This window comes from Schistocerca cancellata, chromosome 4 (genome assembly GCF_023864275.1).
Source record: "Schistocerca cancellata isolate TAMUIC-IGC-003103 chromosome 4, iqSchCanc2.1, whole genome shotgun sequence".
Taxonomy (NCBI): domain Eukaryota; kingdom Metazoa; phylum Arthropoda; class Insecta; order Orthoptera; family Acrididae; genus Schistocerca; species Schistocerca cancellata.
Genome location: NC_064629.1, coordinates 140326710 through 140348558, shown reverse-complemented (window position 1 = coordinate 140348558; position 21849 = coordinate 140326710). Strand labels below are relative to the sequence as shown.

General features: G+C 43.8%; 1 protein-coding gene across 1 annotated transcript in view; it reads right to left on the bottom strand.

Annotated features, from left to right (window-relative positions):
• LOC126183929 (uncharacterized) overlaps positions 1 to 21849 on the bottom strand; it is a 184203-nt gene that overhangs the window by 93659 nt on the left and 68695 nt on the right. The gene's annotated exons all lie outside the window — the stretch shown is intronic.

Genomic DNA, 21849 nt, shown 5'->3' with positions numbered 1-21849 from the left:
TCTTCTTGAAATAATATGCACATTCACACACAAAACCACAGCGACACCCAAACGCACCCTCCCATGGGCAAAGCAAGACTTGCATGTTTCTCTGCTCCACACATCGACCTGCTATAAGTGAGCGGTTGCCTTTCCCTTAATTTATGTAATGTGGTATCTTCAGAATACATAATTCTGGTATGGGCATTCATATCTGTACTCTGACATTATTGGAAATATGTGATTGTGTGTATCGAAGAGTTCCTATATAATTCAAATGTATTCAAATATATTTAATTTAATTAGGATATGTCAAATTTAAGAGTGGAGGGTTGACCCACAAAAATTATATTTTGAAGCAGCATATTGAATAGCTTTTTTAATGCTACTGTCTACAGTTATGCGCCTCTGATACACATATAGAAATGTGTCAGAGTTCATTCTCACTCTAGAATTTCCAGAAAACAATGCTGACATTTGTGTATGTGCAATTGCTCTGTTTACTAAAAACAATCCTGTTGGGAGAACATCCGCAACTGAGCATTATGGCAGAGGTTGAAAATACTACTTCAGTTGTAAATTTCTTTATTTTCACATGACTGGTTTCAGACTGCTAGAACCCCATCTTCAGGTATCATAGCTGTGCTGTGATCCCAACCTATGAGCATGGAACAGGCAGCACACAGCACCTGGTACACGTGGCACTCAGGGATCACAGCACAGCTACGATACCTGAAGATAGGCTTATAACAGTCCAAAACTGGTCGTGTGAAAATAAAGAAATTTACAACTGAAGCGGTATTTTCGACCTCTGTTTACTAGGTTTTCTCCATCGAGTGATTCAAATAACAGTACTTTTATTTTGCTGAATACTTTTCCCCAATGTGTTCTGTGGACAGGCTTTTCTAGTCCTTTTCATTTTCTTTCACTAGCATTTAAATGTTGACCACCTACAATAATCAGGAGTAGTGTGGAATTGTATGGGCTCAGGGTGTCAAATTGACATCTTAGACAACTGCTGATCTTCAGAACCACTTGCCGTATTGATTAATAACGTTTTATAGTTCTTATATGTCCAAATTAATTTCCAAAGTTCATTTCAATGTTTCAATAATTTATTTGTAATTTCAATGTCATGCTCACAAAAGTCTATGAGGCCTATGGCCACCGTTCTTTAAGAATTGCTCCTGCCAGTGCAACATTCTCCTGAATGAACAATGTGGCAAAATTATTCAAAAAAATAGCCGATTTAACAATTTCTCTATAAATCTGTAGTTTTATCTCAGAACTATCATCTACGTCCCAGACAGTATTTTCCTGAGCACTCTTTCAGTTCATTAAGTTTGAGCTGCATTTCAATATTTTGAAAGAATATTGAACTTTTTTTCCTCTTTTCATAACTGTGTCAAACAGTTTTTACAGCTCTAATTTTTTTTAAGTTTATTTAAAGGCACTGTAGAGTGGGGGATGCAATTTTATTTTATATTATGTACATCACATGTGTTGAAATTGTACAGCAAGGAAAGTAACTATATGATCAACAGTACCCTGTGCCATGTCTAAGTTGCTTTTATTTATCTTTTATTTACACATCAAGTTCCGTAGGAGCAAATTGAGGAGCAAATCTCCAAGGTCATGAAACATGTCAGTACACGAAATTACAACATAAAAGTAATAAAATATAAAAATAAAATGTTTATGAGCCCAAAAAAGTCAAGCCATAAGTTTACTTAAACACAGTCAACAATACAACAAGAATCAGCTTAATTTTTCAAGCAACTCATCGACAGAATAGAAGAAGTGACCCTGAGGAGTGGTCACATGGCTTCAGGCGCCATGTCACAGATTTCATGGCCCCTCGTGCTGTGTGTGTGTGTGTGTGTGTGTGTGTGTGTGTGTGTGTGTGTGTGTGTGTGTGTGTGTGTGTGTGTGTGTGTGTGTCTCATTCTTAGCAAATATTAAGTTTGGTCCCTTAAGAATTCATACACATTTGAACACTTGAACCCATGAGGAACCTCTTCCATTTCAATTTGGAAGCATGAGGATTTCTGCTAAGATTTTTGAATTCTTGTGGCAGCTTATTGACAATGGATACATTAGTACACTGCACACCTTTCTGCACAAGAGTTAAGGAAGTCTGATCCAAATGCAAGTTTGAATTCCGGCAAGTATTAACTGAGTGAAAGCTGCTTATTCTAGGGAATAAGGTAATATTGTTAACAAGAAATGATTATATATATTTTTTTGAGAGGCCACTGTCATCATACCCAGACTCATGGACAGGGGTCGACAAGAGGTTCATGAACTTACACCACTTATTTTCCAAACTGCCCATTTCTGAGCCAAAAATATCCTTTTAGAATGGGAAGAGTTACCCCAAAACATAATACCACATGACATAAGCGAACAAAAATAAGCAAAGTAGAATAATTTTCATATCTAACCATCATTCACTTCAGATACCATTCAAATAGTAAAAATGGCAGCATTGAGTCTTTGAATAATATCCTGAATGTGGGCTTTGCATGACAGTTTACTATCTATCTGAACCCCTAGAAATTTCAACTGTTCAGTTTCACTAATCATATGGCCATTCTGTGAAATTAAAAAGTCAGGTTTTGTTGAATTGTATGTTATAAATTGTAAAACTGAATCTTATTGTGATTTAGCTAAAAGCCATGAACTTACGTCATGAACTACAGTATTTGAAATCGAGCCAATGTTGCACACAATATCCTTTACTACCAAGCTAGAGTCATCAGCAAACAAATATTTTAGAGTTACTCATAATACTAGGGGGCACATCATTTATATAAATAAGGAACACGAGTGGTCCCAACACTGATCCCTGGGGCACCCCCCACTTGACCATACCCCACTCCCCATATTCCGTAATGGTCCAACTTCTGGAGCAATATTTTTTGATCAACACAATCAAACGCCTAAGTTAAATAAAAAAAATATGCCTAGTGTCCAAAACCTTTTGTTTAACCCATCCAGTACCTCACAGAGAAAAGGGTTTTTAAACGACATCTAAAGCCAAACTGTACATTTGATAGAAAATCATATGATATAAAATGATAAATTATCCTTACATACAGAGCCTTTTCAGTAACTTTAGCGAACACTGATGGCATAGAAATAGGTCTAAAATTATCCCTTTCTTCCTTTTTATAAAGTAGCTTTACTACTGAGTACTTTAATCATTAAGGAAACTGACCATTCCTAAAGGAAAAACTAAAAATATGGCTAAATACAGGGCTCACATGTGCAGCACAGCACTTTAATAGTCAGCTAGGCATTCCATCATATCCATGAGAGTCTTTAGTCTTCAATGATTCAATTATTGACTATCTCCCCCTTGTCTGTACCACAGAGGAGTATTTCAGACATCAATCTCAGAAAGGCATTTGCCAAGAGGGTTATATGATTCCTTCTAGAAACTAAATTTTTATTTAATTCACTAGCAATGCTCAGAAAATAATTGTTAAATACTGTACATATATATGATTTATCAACAACAGAAATATTTTTACTATGAACTGACTTTATACCATTGACCTTGTGCCACTGACCAGACACTTCCTTCACAACTGACGATATGGTTTTAATTTTATCCTGTGAATTAGCTATTCTGTTTTGCATACCACATACTCTTTGCCTTCAAAATAACATTTTAAGTGCCTTACAGTACTGTAATGGGCTACTGTAGACCGATTGTGATTACTTCCTAACATTTTGATATAATTCCCACTTTGTTCTACATGATATCACTAGTACCTCCCATCGCGGAATTCAAACACGCGCAAGAACAAATGGACGTGGCCAGCCCATAGAGGGCTCCGAGTCCGCGGCGGCTCTTCAGCACAGCGAGGGCGCCACCGCTACACCACGTGCAGACCATGGCCAATAGCCACTCCCTCCGGTTTTTTATATAGGGACCTGCTCTGCCCTAGTCCAGTCAGTCTGGTACTCACTCTGGATTGCATCTCTATCTCGGCGGTACTTCATTCTGGTCATTGCTCGTTGTTGACATTTGCCTGGCTCTGGTTCCGAGTGGATTTATTGTTGGTGTTTGGTGTTGTGGTTTCCACAAGCCACCGTTGTTTCTCTCTTCCTTGTTGTGTCAGTCATAGTCGGTCGTTGTTGGTAGTTGTCGGTTGTCGTTGGTCTGTCATCCGATTCGTCCTTGTGTTTACCCGGTGGTGCGTGCTCCACCACCAGCGGCTTTGGTTACTACAATATCCTTATCCCATTAGTCAGCCACCTATGATGTCTTTTACTGCTAATACCCTATTTAGAATGTTCTAATGGAAAGCAACTCTCAAAGAGCATGAGAAATATATTAAGGAAAGCATTATATTTGTCATCTATGTTTTCGGCACTATAAACATCCTGCCACTCTTGTTCCTTGACAAGGTTTAAAGATCTTGTCTATTGCTGTTGGATTAACTTTCCTACATAGTATGAAATTATATGTGACATTTGTTTGAGTACAAAAGCCTTTTAGTGTTAAAATTTGTGCATCATGGTCTGAAAGGCCATTCAACCTTTCACTAACAGAATGCCCATCTAGTAATGCAGAATCAATAAAAATATTGTCTATGGCTTTGCTACTGTTCCCCTGCATCCTAGTTGAAAAAAAAAAACACTGTCTGGATCAGATGAAATGCATTTAGGAGATCTACCCACATCCTTTTTCTTGCACCATCATATACAAAATTTATATTGAAGTCACCACATATAACTAATTTCAGGTACTTCCTACAAAGTGAATCAAGAACCCCCTCTAGCTTGAGCAGAAATACTCTGAAGTTAAGAGTTATGGGACCTATAAACAACAATTAGAACTTTAGTTTCACTAAATTCAATAATTTCAGAGTCAACATCTAGCAGCAGTTCACTAACTTTATCTCTAATACCTCTTATATTTTGATGAAAGATGCTAATTCCTTCTCTACTTGGAAACATGATGTCCTCTGAAGGTGAGCCCTTTGTTCTACATCTACATCTATATTCCGCAAGCCACCCAACGGTGTGTGGCGGAGGGCACTTTACGTGCCACTGTCATTACCTCCCTTTCCTATTCCAGTCGCGTATGGTTCGCGGGAAGAACGACTGTCTGAAGGCCTCTGTGCGTGCTGCAATCTCTCTAATTTTACATTCGTGATCTCCTCGGGAGGTATAAGTAGGGGGAAGCAATATATTCGATACCTCATCCAGAAACGCACCCTCTCGAAACCTGGCGAGCAAGCTACACCGCGATGCAGAGCGCCTCTCTTGCAGAGTCTGCCACTTGAGTTTGTTAAACATCTCCGTAACGCTATCACGGTTACCAAATAACCCTGTGATGAAACATGCCGCTCTTCTTTGAATCTTCTCTATCTCCTCCGTCAACCCGATCTGGTACGGATCCCACACTGATGAGCAATACTCAAGTATAGGTCGAACGAGTGTTTTGTAAGCCACCTCCTTTGTTGATGGACTACATTTTCTAAGGACTCTCCCAATGAATCTCAACCTGGTACCCGCCTTACCAACAATTAATTTTATATGATCATTCCACTTCAAATCGTTCCGCACGCATACTCCCAGATATTTTACAGAAGTAACTGCTACCAGTGTTTGTTCCGCTATCATATAATCATACAATAAAGGATCCTTCTTTCTATGTATTCGCAATACATTACATTTGTCTATGTTAAGGGTCAGTTGCCACTCCCTGCACCAAGTGCCTATCCGCTGCAGATCTTCCTGCATTTCGCTACAATTTTCTAATGCTGCAACTTCTCTGTATACTACAGCATCATCCGCGAAAAGCCGCATGGAACTTCCGACACTATCTACTAGGTCATTTATATATATTGTGAAAAGCAATGGTCCCATAACACTCCTCTGTGGCACACCAGAGGTTACTTTAACGTCTGTAGACGTCTCTCCGTTGATAACAACATGCTGTGTTCTGTTTGCTAAAAACTCTTCAATCCAGCCACACAGCTGGTCTGATATTCCGTAGGCTCTTACTTTGTCTATCAGGCGACAGTGCGGAACTGTATCGAACGCCTTCCGGAAGTCAAGAAAAATAGCATCTACCTGGGAGCCTGTATCTAATATTTTCTGGGTCTCATGAACAAATAAAGCGAGTTGGGTCTCACACGTTCGCTGTTTCCGGAATCCATGTTGATTCCTACATAGTAGATTCTGAGTTTCCAAAAACGACATGATATTCGAGCAAAAAACATGTTCTAAAATTCTACAACAGATCGACGTCAGAGATATAGGTCTATAGTTTTGCGCATCTGCTCGACGACCCTTCTTGAAGACTGGGACTACCTGTGCTCTTTTCCAATCATTTGGAACCTTCCGTTCCTCTAGAGACTTGCGGTACATGGCTGTTATAAGGGGGGCAAGTTCTTTCACGTACTCTGTGTAGAATCGAATTGGTATCCCGTCAGGTCCAGTGGACTTTCCTCTGTTGAGTGATTCCAGTTGCTTTTCTATTCCTTGGACACTTATTTCGATGTCAGCCATTTTTTCGTTTGTGCGAGGATTTACAGAAGGAAATGCAGTGCGGTCTTCCTCTGTGAAACAGCTTTGGAAAAAGGTGTTTAGTATTTCAGCTTTACGCTTGTCATCCTCTGTTTCAATGCCATCATCATCCCGGAATGTCTGGATATGCTGTTTCGAGCCACTTACTGATTTAACGTAAGACCAGAACTTCCTAGGATTTTCTGTCAAGTCGGTACATAGAATTTTACTTTCGAATTCACTGAACGCTTCACGCATAGCCTCCTTACGCTAACTTTGACATCGTTTAGCTTCTGTTTGTCTGAGAGGTTTTGGCTGCGTTTAAACTTGCAGTGAAGCTCTCTTTGCTTTCGCAGTAGTTTCCTAACTTTGTTGTTGTACCACGGTGGGTTTTTCCCGTCCCTCACAGTTTTACTCGGCACGTACCTGTCTAAAACGCATTTTACGATTGCCTTGAACTTTTTCCATAAACATTCAACATTGTCAGTGTCAGAACAGAAATTTTCGGTTTGATCTGTTAGGTAGTCTGAAATCTGCCTTCTATTACTCTTGCTAAACAGATAAACCTTCCGCCCTTTTTTTATATTCCTATTAACTTCCATATTCAGGGATGCTGCAACGGCCTTATGATCACTGATTCCCTGTTCTGCACTTACAGAGTCGAAAAGTTCACGTCTGTTTGTTACCAGTAGGTCCAAGATGTTATCTCCACGAGTCAGTTCTCTGTTTAATTGCTCGAGGTAATTTTCGGATAGTGCACTCAGTATAATGTCACTCGATGCTCTGTCCCTACCACCGTCCTAAACATCTGAGTGTCCCAGTCTATATCTGGTAAATTGAAATCTCCACCTAAGACTATAACACGCTGAGAAAATTTATGTGAAATGTATTCCAAATTTTCTCTCAGTTGTTCTGCCACTAATGCTGCTGAGTCAGGGGGTCGGTAAAAGGAGCCAATTATTAACCTAGCTCGGTTGTTGAGTGTAACCTCCACCCATAATAATTCACAGGAACTATCCACTTCTACTTCACTACAGGATAAACTACTACTAACAGCGGCGAACACTCCACCACCGGTTGCATGCAATCTATCCTTTCTAAACACCGTCTGTACCTTTGTAAAAATTTCGGCAGAATTTATGTCTGGCTTCAGCCAGCTTTCTGTACCTATAACGATTTCAGCTTCAGTGCTTTCTATCAGCGCTTGAAGTTCCGGTACTTTACCAACGCAGCTTCGACAGTTTACAATTACAATACCGATTGCTGCTTGGTCCCTGCATGTTCTGACTTTGCCCCGCACCCGTTGAGGCTGTTGCCCTTTCTGTACTTGCCCAAGGCCATCTAACCTAAAAAACCGCCCAGCCCACGCCGCACAACCTCTGCTACCCGTGTAGCCGCTTGTTGCGTGTAGTTGACTCCTGACCTATCCAGCGGAACCCAAAACCCCACCACCCTATGGCGCAAGTTGAGGAATCTGCAGCCCACACGGTCGCAGAACCGTCTCAGCCTCTGATTCAGACCCTCCACTCGGCTCTGTACCAAAGGTCCGCAGTCAGTCCTGTCGACGATGCTGCATATGGTGAGCTCTGCTTTCATCCCGCTAGCGAGACTGGCAGTCTTCACCAAATCAGATAGCCGCCGGAAGCCAGAGAGGATTTCCTCCGATCCATAGCGACACACATCATTGGTGCCGACATGAGCGACCACCTGCAGATGGGTGCACCCTGTACCCTTCATGGCATCCGGAAGGACCCTTTCCACATCTGGAATGACTCCCCCCGGTATGCACACGGAGTGCACTTTGGTCTTCTTCCCCTCCCTTGCTGCCATATCCCTAAGGGACCCCATTACGCGCCTGACGTTGGAGCTCCCAACTACCAGTAAGCCCACCCTCTGCGACCGCCCGGATCTTGCAGACTGAGGGGCAACCTCTGGAACAGGACAAGCAGCCATGTCAGGCCGAAGATCAGTATCAGCCTGGGACAGAGCCTGAAACCGGTTCATCAGACAAACTGGAGAGGCCTTCCGTTCAGCCCTCCGGAATGTTTTTTTTTTTTTTGTGGTTTTAGGGCGCACAACTTCAATGGTCATTAGCGCCCTGACTACTCTAAGAAAGCACCGCGAGGCACAAGTTGACAACAACAACTAAAATGGAAAACACGATAAAAGACAGACTGACAGGCATAGGATTAAAAACAGCATCATCAAATGTCCTTAGAGAGGTTTGTCAAATTGATAAAACGAAGAACACGAGCAGCTGCTTGTGGGTCATCCGCTAAAATGGCATCGAAAGTACTTGGCAGGTTAAGATCTAGACGCAGTGTGTTGAAATCTGGACAGGACATTAAAATGTGTCGAACCGTCAGCAAGTGCCCACATGGGCAGAACGGCGCCGGCGCAGCCGTCAGCAGACGGCGATGGCTGAACCGGCAGTGTCCAATTCTTAACCGGGCCAAAACTACCTCCTCCCGCCGAGAAGGGCGTGAGGAGGACGTCCAAGCCACGGGAAGAGGTTTTAAGGCCCGAAGCTTGTTGTCTGTAAGTGCAGCCCAATTGGCATGCCACAGCGATAAAATGCGCCGACAAATGACCCTGCTAAAATCGGACGAAGGGACACAACAAGAAGCTGTCCGAGGCTGGAGGACTGCAGCCTTGGCTGCGGCATCTGCAGCTTCGTTCCCAGGGATACCGACATGGCCAGGAACCCACATAAAGCTAACCGGAGAACCGACGTCCACCAGCTGCTGAAGACAGCGTTGGATCTGGTGTACGAAAGGGTGAACCAGGTACGGATCACTGAGGCTCTGGATGGCGCTCAGGGTGTCGGAGCAGATGACATAAGCAGAATGTCGGTGGTGGCAGATGTAAAGAACAGCCTGGTAGAGGGCAAAGAGCTCAGCTGCGAAGACCGAACAATGGCCATGGAGCCGGTATTTGAAACTTTGTGCCCCGACAATAAAGGAACACCCGACCCCGTCATTGGTCTTAGAGCCATCTGTATAAATGAAAGTCATGTTGATGAACTTCAAACGAAGTTCCAAAAAACGGGAGTGGTAGACCGAACCGGGGGTAACCTCTTTTGGGAGCGAGCTGAGGTCAAGGTGAACGCGGACCTGAGCCTGGAGCCAAGGTGGGGTGTGGCTCTCGCCCACTCGAAAGGTTGCAGGGAGTGAAAAATTAAGGTGTTGAAGGAGGCGACGAAAGCGAACTCCAGGGGGTAGCAGGGCAGAGACATACAACCCGTATTGATGGTCGAGAGAGTCGTCAAAAAAGGAACGATAAGACGGATGGTCGGGCATTGACAGTAGCCGACAGGCATACTGACAAAGCAGTATATCGCGCCGGTAGGTGAGTGGCAATTCGCCAGCGTCAGCATGAAGACACTCTACGGGACTAGTATAAAATGCCCCGATCGCAAGTCGTAAACCCCGATGATGTATGGAGTTGAGGCGGCGTAAGATGGATGGCCGTGCAGAGGAGTATACGAAGCTCCCATAATCCAGCTTGGAGCGGACGATCGACCGATATAGACGAAGTAGGACGGTTCGATCCGCTCCCCACGACATACTACTGAGAACACGGAGGACATTTAAAGAACGGGTACAACGGGCGGCCAAATATGACACATGTGGAGACAAGCTAAGTTTCCTGTCAAATGTAAGGCCTAAAATTTGGTTGTCTCCACGATTGGGAGAGCAACGGGACCGAGTCGTAAGGACAGTGGGAGAAACTCTTTGTAGCGCCAGAAGTTAATACAGACCGTCTTCTCGGCAGAAAAACGGAAGCCATTGGCGACACTCCAGGAGTAAAGACGGTCAAGAGAACGCTGAAGACAGCGCTCCAGGACACGTGTACACTGCGCGCTGCAATAGATGGTAAAATCGTCCACAAAAAGGGAGCCTGACACATCAGCTGGGAGGCAATCCATTATTGGATTGATCGCGATGGCGAAGAGAGCGACGCTCAAAACTGAGCCCTGTGGCACCCCATTCTCCTGGCGAAAGGTGTCGGACAGGACAGAACCCACACGTACCCTGAACTGTCGATCCATTAAAAAGGAACGAATAAAAAGAGGGAGGCGACCGCGAAGGCCCCATGTATGCATGGTGCGGAGAATGCCCGCCCTCCAACAGGTGTCGTAAGCCTTCTCCAAATCAAAGAACACAGCCGCGGTCGGGCGCTTCCGCAAGAAGTTATTCATAATGAAGGTCGACAAGGTAACCAGATGGTCAACAGCAGAGCGGCGCCTACGAAATCCACATTGTACATTGGTAAGTAGGCGTCGAGACTCGAGCAGCCAAACCAATCGAGAGTTAACCATTCGCTCCATCACTTTACAGACACAGCTGGTAAGCGAGATAGGTCGATAACTGGAAGGCAAGTGCTTGTCCTTCCCCGGCTTAGGAATCGGGACAACAATAGACTCGCGCCATCATGCGGGAACATGTCCCTCAATCCAGATGCGGTTGTATGTACGAAGAAGAAAACCTTTACCCGCAGGAGAAAGGTTCTTCAGCATCTGAATATGAATAGAATCAGGCCCTGGAGCGGAGGACCGTGATCGGCCAAGTGCGTTTTCGAGTTCCCGCATGGTGAATGGGGCATTATAACTTTCACAATTCGAGGAGCGGAAGTTAGGTGGCCTAGCCTCCTCTGCCTGTTTGCGGGGGAGGAAGGCAGGGTGGTAATGAGCGGAGCTCGAAACCTCTGCAAAAAAAGCGGCCGAAGGCATTGGAGACAGCCTCAGGGGCCACAAGGACGTCATTCGCGACCTTCAAGCCAGAAACTGGTGAGTGGACCTTAGTGCCAGATAGCCGGCGCAGGCTACCCCAGACAACAGAAGAAGTTGTAAAACTGTTGAAGGTGCTTGTGAAAGCAGCCCAGCTGGCTTTCTTGCTTTCTTTGATAATACGACGACACTGAGCACATAATCGTTTATAATTGATACAATTCGCCACTGTAGGGTGGCGTTTAAATGTGCGTAAAGCATGTCGACGAGCACGTAAAGCGTCTCTACATGCTGCGGTCCACCAGGGGACCGGTACGCGACGTGGAGAAGAAGGAGGGTGAGGGATGGAATATTCAGCAGCAGCGAGAATGACTTCCGTGAGGTGTGCGACCTGACGATCGCAGCTTGTGAAGGTTTGATCCTGAAAGGTCGCCGTGGAAGAGAAGAGCCCCCAGTCTGCCTTGGAGATGGTCCAACTAGAGGAGCACGGAGAGGGGGTATGCTGCAGGAGATGGATAACACACGCGAAGTGGTCGCTCGAATATGTATCAGGAAGTGCATACCACTCAAACCGGCGTGCAAGTTGGGGAGTACATATAGAGAGGTCTAAATGGGAATAGGTGTGAGATGTGCCAGTATTGAGGCAGACAAAATTGAGCTGGTTGAAAAGGTCTGCTAACAAGGAGCCCCTCGGGCAGGATGCTGGAGAGCCCCAAAGGGGATGGTGGGCATTGAAGTCTCCAGTTAACAAAAATGGTGCAGGTAGCTGAGCAATAAGTTGCATCGTGTCTGCCCTGGTAACGGCAGATGACGATGGAGTGTAAACGGTACAAAAGGAAAACGTAAAAGTGGGGAGAGTAATGCAGATGGCAACTGCCTGCAGGCTGGTGTGCAACGTGATGGGATCGTAGTAAATATCATCCCGGACCAGCAACATAACCCCTCCATGAGCTGGGATACCTACCACAGGGGGTAGGTCAAAACGCACAGAGGTGTAGTGTGTCAAGGCAATTTGATCGCATGGGCGTAGCTTCGTTCCTGGAGGGCTACGACGAGCGGACGGTGCAAGCGGAGCAGCAACTTCAAGTCCTCTTGGTTGGAGCAAATGCTGCGAATATTCCAGTGAATAAGTCCCATCGTAAGAAAAGGAAGATGAAAGAAGGGGTCACCTCGAAGGCCGCTGAGGGCCTGGCTTCGAGCGAGCACTGCCGCCGCTATCAGTAGGCGGACAGTCATCGTCCATTGGGTCTATAGGTTCATCGGCCATCTCGGGAGGATGGCCGAGAGGGGGAGCTTCCTCCGCCGGTGAACAGTCAGATGTACGGCTACCAGCGGTGCGGCCAGGCGAAACGGATGATGGCCTGGGGCGGCAACCGCTGGGTGGCGCAGGAGAAGAAATGCGCCGTGGCGGAGAAGGAGAACTGTGCTTCCTATGAGCCTTTTTGGAAGGACGTTTGGTGGAAGTACCGGTCGAAGGCTGGGAGGTCGAGGTACGGAGGAAGTCTGCACGGGATGGTTCCTTCTTGAAGGCCCGTGCATCTGACTTCGGGGTCTTTGTCGTAGCAGAAGCTGATGAAGGGGTGGGTGTCTGTGGGGTGATGGGAGGAAGAGGAGACGTCGACCGCGCGATCTTAGCACTGGCCGAACGGCCAACCGTGGTGCCGAAGGTCAGATCGCATGTCTGGGTTGCTACCTCCCTGGTAGTCCGAGGAGAGGCGAGGACAGTACTGTATTTCCCCGCTGGGAGCAGCGCGGGCTTCCTACTAGCCAATAGCTTGCGAGCAGCCGAGGTGGACACTTTCTCTTTGACCCGAATTTCTTGGATACAGCGTTCTTCCTTATAGACAGGACAGTCGCGGGAGGATGCGGCATGGTCACCCTGACAGTTCACACAACGAGGAGACGGAGGTGGACAGTCACCCTCATGGGCATCCCTGCCACAAGTGACACATTTAGCCGCATTGGAACAAGACTGTCGAGTGTGATTGAAACGCTGACACTGGTAGCAGCGCGTAGGTGTCGGGACATAGGGGCGAACAGAAATAACCTCGTAGCCCGCCTTGATGCGCGATGGCAGCTTAACATTATCGAAGGTCAAGAAAAGTGTCCGGGTCGGTACAAGGTCATTGTTGACCTTTTTTCATGACCCTATGGACAGCCGTCACGTCCTGCTCAGCGAGGAAAGATTGAATCTCCTCGTCAGTCAATCCGTCGAGGGAGCTAGTATAGACTACACCACGAGACGAATTCAAAGTTCGGTGGGCCTCCACCCGGACAGGGAACGTGTACAGGAGTGTGGCCCGAAGCAGTTTTTGTGCCTGAAAGGCACTCTCAGTTTCTAGTAATAAGGTACCGTTACGCAACCTGGTACAAGATTTGACAGATCCGGCTATGGCATCTACGCCCTTCTGAATAACGAAAGGGTTGACAGAGGAAAAATCCTTTCCGTCCTCAGATCGAGAAACGACGAGGAACTGTGGGGCAGGCGGTAGTACTTTTGTCACTGGTGGCTGGTCACGTTTCCGTTTTTGGGCAGAAGTCGAGAGAGATGGAGTAGAATCCATTGTGGAGGAATCCCCCATGATTGCCATCGTCTCCGATGGCGCGCTCCTTCCTTGTGGGGACCCTCTCAGAGGGCACTCCCGCCTTAGGTGAATGTTTACACCTCAGGTCACACCTCCCAAGAAACAGACGGAGGGACCAATCGGCATGGTCAGAAGGTATCAGCTCAGGCAATCACCCCTCCCCGGGCCTGGCCTTTACCAGGGGGTACGCGCGTGCCTTACATGTCTACCCAGGGCGGGGAATTACGCGTTATCCCGTGACCGGCTACGTGTGCGAACGCGTGGGTCGGCCTTCAGGCACGCACAGGGAGGAAGGAAGAAGAGGAAAAAGAAGAGAGAGGGAGAAAGAGGACAGACTGTCTCAAACGCCGAGGCGGAGACCAGAGAAGGCAAGGAGAAGGAGGCAATGAGAAGGCAAGGAGAAGGAGGCAATGAGAAGGCAAGGAGAAGGAGGCAAGGAGAAGGAGGCAATGAGAAGGCAAGGAGAAGGAGGCAATGAGAAGGCAATGAGAAGGAGGCAATGAGAAGGCAAGGAGAAGAAGGCAATGAGAAGGCAAGGAGAAGTCAAGGGAAAGAGTAAGGAAGACAGTGAGGTGGAGAAGAGCAAAGAAAGGAACCAACAAAAGGAAGGAAGGAACGAGAAGTGAAAAACCAAAAAGACCACAATTATAGGTCGTGGAACCGTCCGTCTCCGGACGCAGGCGCTAACTACCCCCGTGAGGGGGATGGACTCCTTTTAGTCGCCTCTTACAACAGGCAGGAATACCTCAGGCCTATTCTAATCCCCGGACCCGCAGGGGGTCTTTCGCCCCCTGCCACACCTTGAGACGACCTCCCACTCTACCACAGGTGAGGGATCAGCCTCAATGCGGGCAGTATCCCGGGCAACCACAGTTGTAGCCCGATCGGGGGATGCGTGGGACGAGCTGGCCGTCCCCGACAAACCCCCATCCGGACCCTCACAGTGATGCCCATTGGCAACAGCCTCAAGCTGTGTGACCGAAGCCAACACTGCCTGAAGCTGGGAGCGAAGGGATGCCAACTCAGCCTGCATCCGAACACAGCAGTTGCAGTCCCTATCCATGCTAAAAACTGTTGTGCAATGAACGTCTGAACTAATCTACAGAGAGCGCAAACAAATCGACACAAAATTTAAACGGATATTAAAATACGAGATTGCCTAGTAAATGCAGTAATGCTACTGCTGACGCACTGCTCGGCGGCGGAAGGAGACTATGCGATTTTACACTATTCAGGTACTAAAATGCGATGCTACAACTCTCAAATACTATAATATGCCCGAAATTTATGAATTAAACAATGCAAGTACCAAAAACATGCAAAGAAATTAAGAAATTAAGAATTAAATTAGAGGGACTTCCTGTAAGCAGGTATACCTATCAGCTAACATCAATCAAAGAAGATGTAGCTCTAACGCCAACTATGATAGGAATTTTTCCATTTTGCTCAAAGGGATTTTGAGTTACACTATCTGAGAGCTACCTATCAACTGTGTTCATACTAGTTTAAATACAAATTTCAATATATTGTCGTTTTGCATTCATTTATATTGAGCCTACTAAAATATAGTCTCTTACTTCCACAGAGCTGAACTGTTACGTTTCAGCTATTTCACTAGCCAATATTTTATATTCAATTTTGACAGGGTCTACTTTATCAATAAGGTGTCTGTTTATAAACCTGAGTAGCTTTGTGTGTAAACTGCATTGGTGTACTACTATGGCTGATATTACTATTGGTGGCTGAAACAGGAAATTTTTCTCATTTTATTTAAGGTATTGATTGGTTGAGGAGATTAAGGTAACAAAATGAGGTTATAAGGTGGTCCATTCACAGAAAAGGCCCCAAAAGGGTAGTGTTCCACCTAATGGTGAAGGCCATCTTCTTGTTATTGCCATTGTATGCAGTGATGGCACAAACAAGGTATTGAGCTATAACAATGCTTGAAGTTTGAGTAGTTCCATGAGATACGAATTGAATGTAAAATCAGATATTCCTTAAGTACAGGGAACCAATGGGATCCCTCAGTGTTCATCTACAATGAGAGAGACCCCCATGTCTGACTACCAGCTAACTATAAATTGCTGTTTTAAAAAACCATCCCTCATGACTAATGGAGATAAAGTTGATTCAAGTAAAAGGTAAGGAAGCATAAGTATTTACAAGATCAGAATGGTTAACAAGATAAAACTAGATTGATGAAAAATGAACTAGCAGGCAAATGGGGGCAGACACTGTTGACAAGCCCCCAGGGCTTGGCATGTAGGATGAAGTTTGAAGCACCCACACCACATCTGCCCCAGGTTGATCAGGTACAGTCAAAACATCACTGTCAAAAATAAAACCCAATATTTCAGATGAAGCATAAAACATGGCCAACTGCTCTTTCATCATTGCCCAGTATCAAGGATAAGAAACCCTTAAGACACTGCACTTGTTGGACTAATGTACACATTCTATTAGATACTAGCTGCTATCAACAAGGCACCATAGCTACACCAACTGCCCAGGGGTGGGATGGAGGGTGGGCAGGGTATATCTCATCATACAGGACAGGTCAGAGGAGTGTGTTCAATACAGAGCCAACAAAATCGTTGACTCCCTCTGAGATGTGTGGAAGAATGAATACCACACAGTAGTGATCTCCTTGATAACACAGTTTCTTAGATAGAATGGTAGTTTACCAATCTTTGTTACAGATGTGATTGACAGCCTGTCAGTGACAGATGTATTCACAGGTCATTGCTCAGTACCTCACTGCCAAAGTCAGTAGTAAAGTCACTTCCCTGGCTAGGTGATCAGCCATGTCATTCCCAGGGTTCAAAATATGATTCAGAACCAGAGAAAGACAACCAAGTGGACATTGTGGCTTAAATCATACAAAAGATCATGGACAGTGGATAGTATTGGGTGGTGAGCATGAGGATACCTTCAACTAATAGCCTGCAGAATGACCTAGTCTCTGCATATCAAACTGTTCTATGTAAGATAATATCTGTGGCCCAAATATAGTGTCTTCTAATGAGGCTGAACCAGGCTGTCCTGTCCTCACAGGAGTGTGGAAGGGAGAGAGAGAGAAGGTCTAGTCACTTACTCAGGACATATTAAAATTAATATTATAAAGTATAATCTTTCACAGTCCATATGCACCTCAAGAGAAGAGGAATACAAAAGGATAAAGCACAAAGGAACAATTAGACTATCACATACAACTTTGTTAGGAGACATTTTATTTATTAATTATCAGAAGTATTATCTGCATCTGCACAATCTTAGTGTTTGACTTCTGTTAGTGATAGATAGGAAGGAGGGTGGGAGTTTATGTTATTGGAGTTATACATTAATAACACTTGTCAACAGTGGTTTTGGTACAGACAAAGCACATACAAAATTTAATTCTATATTGTAATGTGACATAAAATGTGAAATTAGAAAGTGTCATGTCAGGATTAAAAGTTATGACCTGCAAGTTATATAACATAGTTGAATTTACTGTATAATTTTAAGTGTTTTGCGTTTGAAAGGAGTGTGATAAAAGTTAGTGCAGTGACCTTTTTTGTTCTTAACTTTACTGTTAACTACTTTTTAGACATAATATATAACATTAGTGTATTTTACATTGTGTATTTAAAACATCCAGTCACATATGTTTACTTACTCTTCCTTCTATATTATCTCAAGTCCCCGAATTTTTCTTTTCTTTTTCAGGAACTGATCTCGCTAAGTTCATTCGACAGAAAAGTGTTTTGTAGGTATTGAAAATACAACATGAAGAAATCAAAACTTGGATGTACAAACCATCTCAATTCATTTTGTTATATATGTAGTGAATTCATGACAAGGAAACAAAGATGACCAATTTCGAAGTTACTGAAGACGATGTATCATATACTTCAAATGACAACTGAGAGATCAGGATAAAGATTGGGCACCTCACATAACTTGCACTAGGTGCAATTCTAAACTAACACAATGGTGAAAAGAAAAACAGAGCACTTATTTGCCATACCAATGATCTGGTGAGTGCCTCAAAATCATGTTGATGAGTGCTATTTCTGTTTGACTAATGTAACTGGCTTTTCATCAAAGAATAAGAAGAATATTAAGTACCCTAACCCACCCTCAGCAATTAGACTTGTTCCCCATGGTGAAGACCTGCAAAAACTCCTCCACTAGTGTGGGAAGGAGTTCCTAATTCTGATCATGAATCTGCAAACACTGAGGAAGCACAATGTCAATCAAGTGAAGAGGGGCACTTTCCAGAACAAAGATTACATTTAAATTATACAAGCAGACTTGAATGACCTAGTTCACAGTTTATACTTATCCAAGGAGCATGCAGAAATTTTATCTTCACATCTTAAGGAATGGAACTTACTTCATGAAGAAACAAGAATTACTCACTTTAGGCAATGTAATCAAGTTCTGGTGACATATTTCGACTATGTTTGTAGTGATGTAGTAGAATTAATGAAACAGACAAACATACCATACAATGCTGCTGAATGGCACTCGTTTATTGATATTTCCAAGAAAAGTCTGAAGGCACTACTGCATAATGGTATACGTTTCCATCTGCACCTGTAGGGTATTCTGTAACTATGAAAGAGAACTACATAAAATTGTCAGAGATATGTTAAGCTATTAACTATAACGAAGAAAATTGGAAAAATAAGTGGTGATCTTAAGGTGACTGGTTTACTATCTGGTCTCTAAAGTGGTTTCACAAAGTATTGCTGTTTCCTTTGTTTTTGGAACAGCTGTGCAACAGATAAACATTAAACAGTTGTCACCATGAGAGAAATTGGCTCCAGGGAGAGAAAGTGTGAAATATACACCTTCGGTAGATTCTCAAAATGTTTTCCTTCCCCCACTGCATACTAAGCTTGGTCTTAAGAAGACTTTTGTCAAGGGAATGGACACAAATGCTAATGGTTTCATGTATCTATGTGAAGTGTTCCCTGAATTAAGTGACACCAAACAGAGGGGATTTTTATTGAACCACAAATTAGGAAGTTAATGCATGATAAGAACGTCAAAGAAAAATTAAGTCAGTCACAACTTTCAGCATGGCATTCTTTTAAGGATGTCGTTGAAGGTGTCCTAGGGAATACAAGAGTAGAAAACAGTGACATATTAGTGGGAACTCTTTTAGAGAACTATAAAAATGTTGGATGCAGAATGCAACTAAAAATGCACTTCCTTCGTTCTCATTTAGACTTCTTCCCTACCAATTTGGGAGCATTTAGCGATGAACATGGAGAAAGGTTCCATCAGGACATTTTGTGAATGGTAAGCCGCTATAACGGTAGATGGGGCCCATCAATGTTAGGTGACTACAGTTGGTTTTTGAAGCGTGAGGGATATACAGGTTGTTACAAAAAGGTACAGCCAAACTTTCAGGAAACGTTCCTCACACACAAAGAAAGAAAATATGTTATGTGGACATGTGTCCAGAAACGCTTACTTTCCATGTTACAGATCATTTTATTACTTCTCTTCAAATCACATTAAACATGGAATGGAAACACACAGCAACAGAACGTACCAGCGTGATTTCAAACACTTTGTTACAGGAAATGTTCAAAATATCCTCCGTTAGTGAGGATACATGCATCCACCCTCCATCGCATGGAAACCCTGATGCGCTGATGCAGCCCTGGAGAATGGCGTATTGTATCAAGCCGTCCACAATACGAGCACAAAGAGTCTCTACATTTGGTAACGGGGTTGCGTAGACAAGAGCTTTCAAATGCCCCCATAAATGAAAGTCAAGAGGGTTGAGGTCAGGAGAGCGTGAAGGCCATGGAATTGGTCCACCTCTACCAATCCATCGGTCATCAAATCTGTTGTTGAGAAGCGTACGAACAATTCGACTGAAATGTGCAGGAGCTCCATTGTGCATGTACCACATGTGTCGTACTTGTAAAGGCACATGTCCTAGCAGCACAGGTAGAGTATCCCATATGAAATCGTGATAACGTGCTCCATTGAGTGTAGGTGGAAGAATATGGGGCCCAAGCAAGACATCACCACAAATGCCTGCCCAAACGTTCACAGAAAATCTGTGTTGATGACGTGATTGCACAATTGCGTGCGGATTCTCGTCAGCCCACACATGTTGACTGTGAAAATTTACAATTTGATCACATTGTAATGAAGCCTCATCCGTAAACAGAACATTTGCACTGAAATGAGGATTGACACATTGTTGGATGAACCATTCACAGAAGTGTACCTGTGGAGGCCAATCGGCTCCTGATAGTGCCTGCACACGCTGTACATGGTATGGAAACAACTGGTTCTCCTGTAGCACTCTCCATACAGTGACGTGGTCAACGTTACCTTGTACAGCAGCAACTTCTCTGACGCTGACATTAGGGTTATTGTCAGCTGCACGAAGAATTGCCTCGTCCATTGCAGGTGTCCTCATCATTCTAGGTCTTCCCCACTCGCGAGTCATAAGCTGGAATGTTCTGTGCTCCCTAAGATGCCGATCAATTGCTTCGAAAGTCTTCCTGTCGGGACACCTTCGTTCTGGAAATCTGTCTCGATACAAACGTACCGCGCCAAGGCTATTGTCCCGTGCTAATCCATACATCAAATGGGCATCTGCCAACTCCGCATTTGTAAACATTGCGCTTACTGCAAAACCACGTTCATGATGAATACTAACCTATTGATGCTACGTACTGATGTGCTTGATGCTAGTACTGTAGAGCAATGAGTCGCATGTCAACACAAGCACCGAAGTCAACGTTACCTTCCTTCAATTGGGCCAACTGGCGGTGAATCGAGGAAGTACAGTACATAGTGACGAAACTAAAATGAGCTCTAACATGGAAATTAAGCGTTTCTGGACACATGTCCACATAACATCTTTTCTCTATTTGTGTGTGAGAAATGTTTCCTGAAAGTTTGGCCGTACCTTTTTGTAACACCCTGTATATCCGAAAGAAGGAAGTTGTCATCGAAAAGACTCATTCCACCACCACCACCACCACCACCACCACCACCACCACCACCACCACCACCACCACCACGAAAACGAACATTGCAATTTTTCTTGTAAAAATGTCCATTAGAATGAGAACACTAGAGTAAGATAGTTTTATGCCATTATGTATGTTCTATATTGTCTAAATTTAGTGTAGACCATCCTAGTCTCTGTTGTTAGATATAGGAATTTAAAAATGTCAGTAACAAAAAATTGGAGGGTGATGGCAAAAATTTAACCGCATTTTCAGATTCAGCAAGTCCAAATTAGTTAGGTCCACAATGTTCTTTGTACCTGAAAAAAAGTTTTTTGTTGTATAGTGTAATAACAATGATTCTGATGGATATTGTTATGATTTATCCCCAATTCAAATTGTTACATAGAGAAAATGCTGGTGTGTGGATGTATTACGTTTCCTTGTTGTTGGTGCATGAAATGTGAGTTTCTACTCTTCTCTTCATACATCACAGCTGCTTTCATGGCATATCTTATTTCCTCTCACACAACCACATTGTAGTAGTTGGTCATTTATTTTAGAAAAAAGGTTTTCCAATTCTATTTGAGATATGTACCCCTCTTCTTTGTATCTTCAGTAGAATCTGTAAGTGTACTTTCTTGCTGTGTCTTTGGTGTCTCCTGTGGAGTTCCAAAACAAATTTCTCAACATCTATATCCACTTGCAACAGAAATTCATTGCTATTGAGACAGGGGTTGTATCTTCAGGTATAATTTTCTCTGTTATCAGTACAGTTGAAGATCATCTCCACATTACATAGTAGACTATTTTTGCTTAGGTAGCAGCAGTAGCAACTTTTAAAGTTTTGACATTAAGAAAATAAAACCATAGTGATTGAAAACAGAATTAAAAAAACTACAGGATCATGTCTATGCTAGGCCCAGAAACTATTTTAATATTTCTCATTTCTTTTTACTGAGATGTAACTTCTAAACAAAATTTGGATATGGAACACTAGTTCATTCATAGCACACAGAAGGAATGCCATGTTACATTCATGCACTCAAGGAAAATT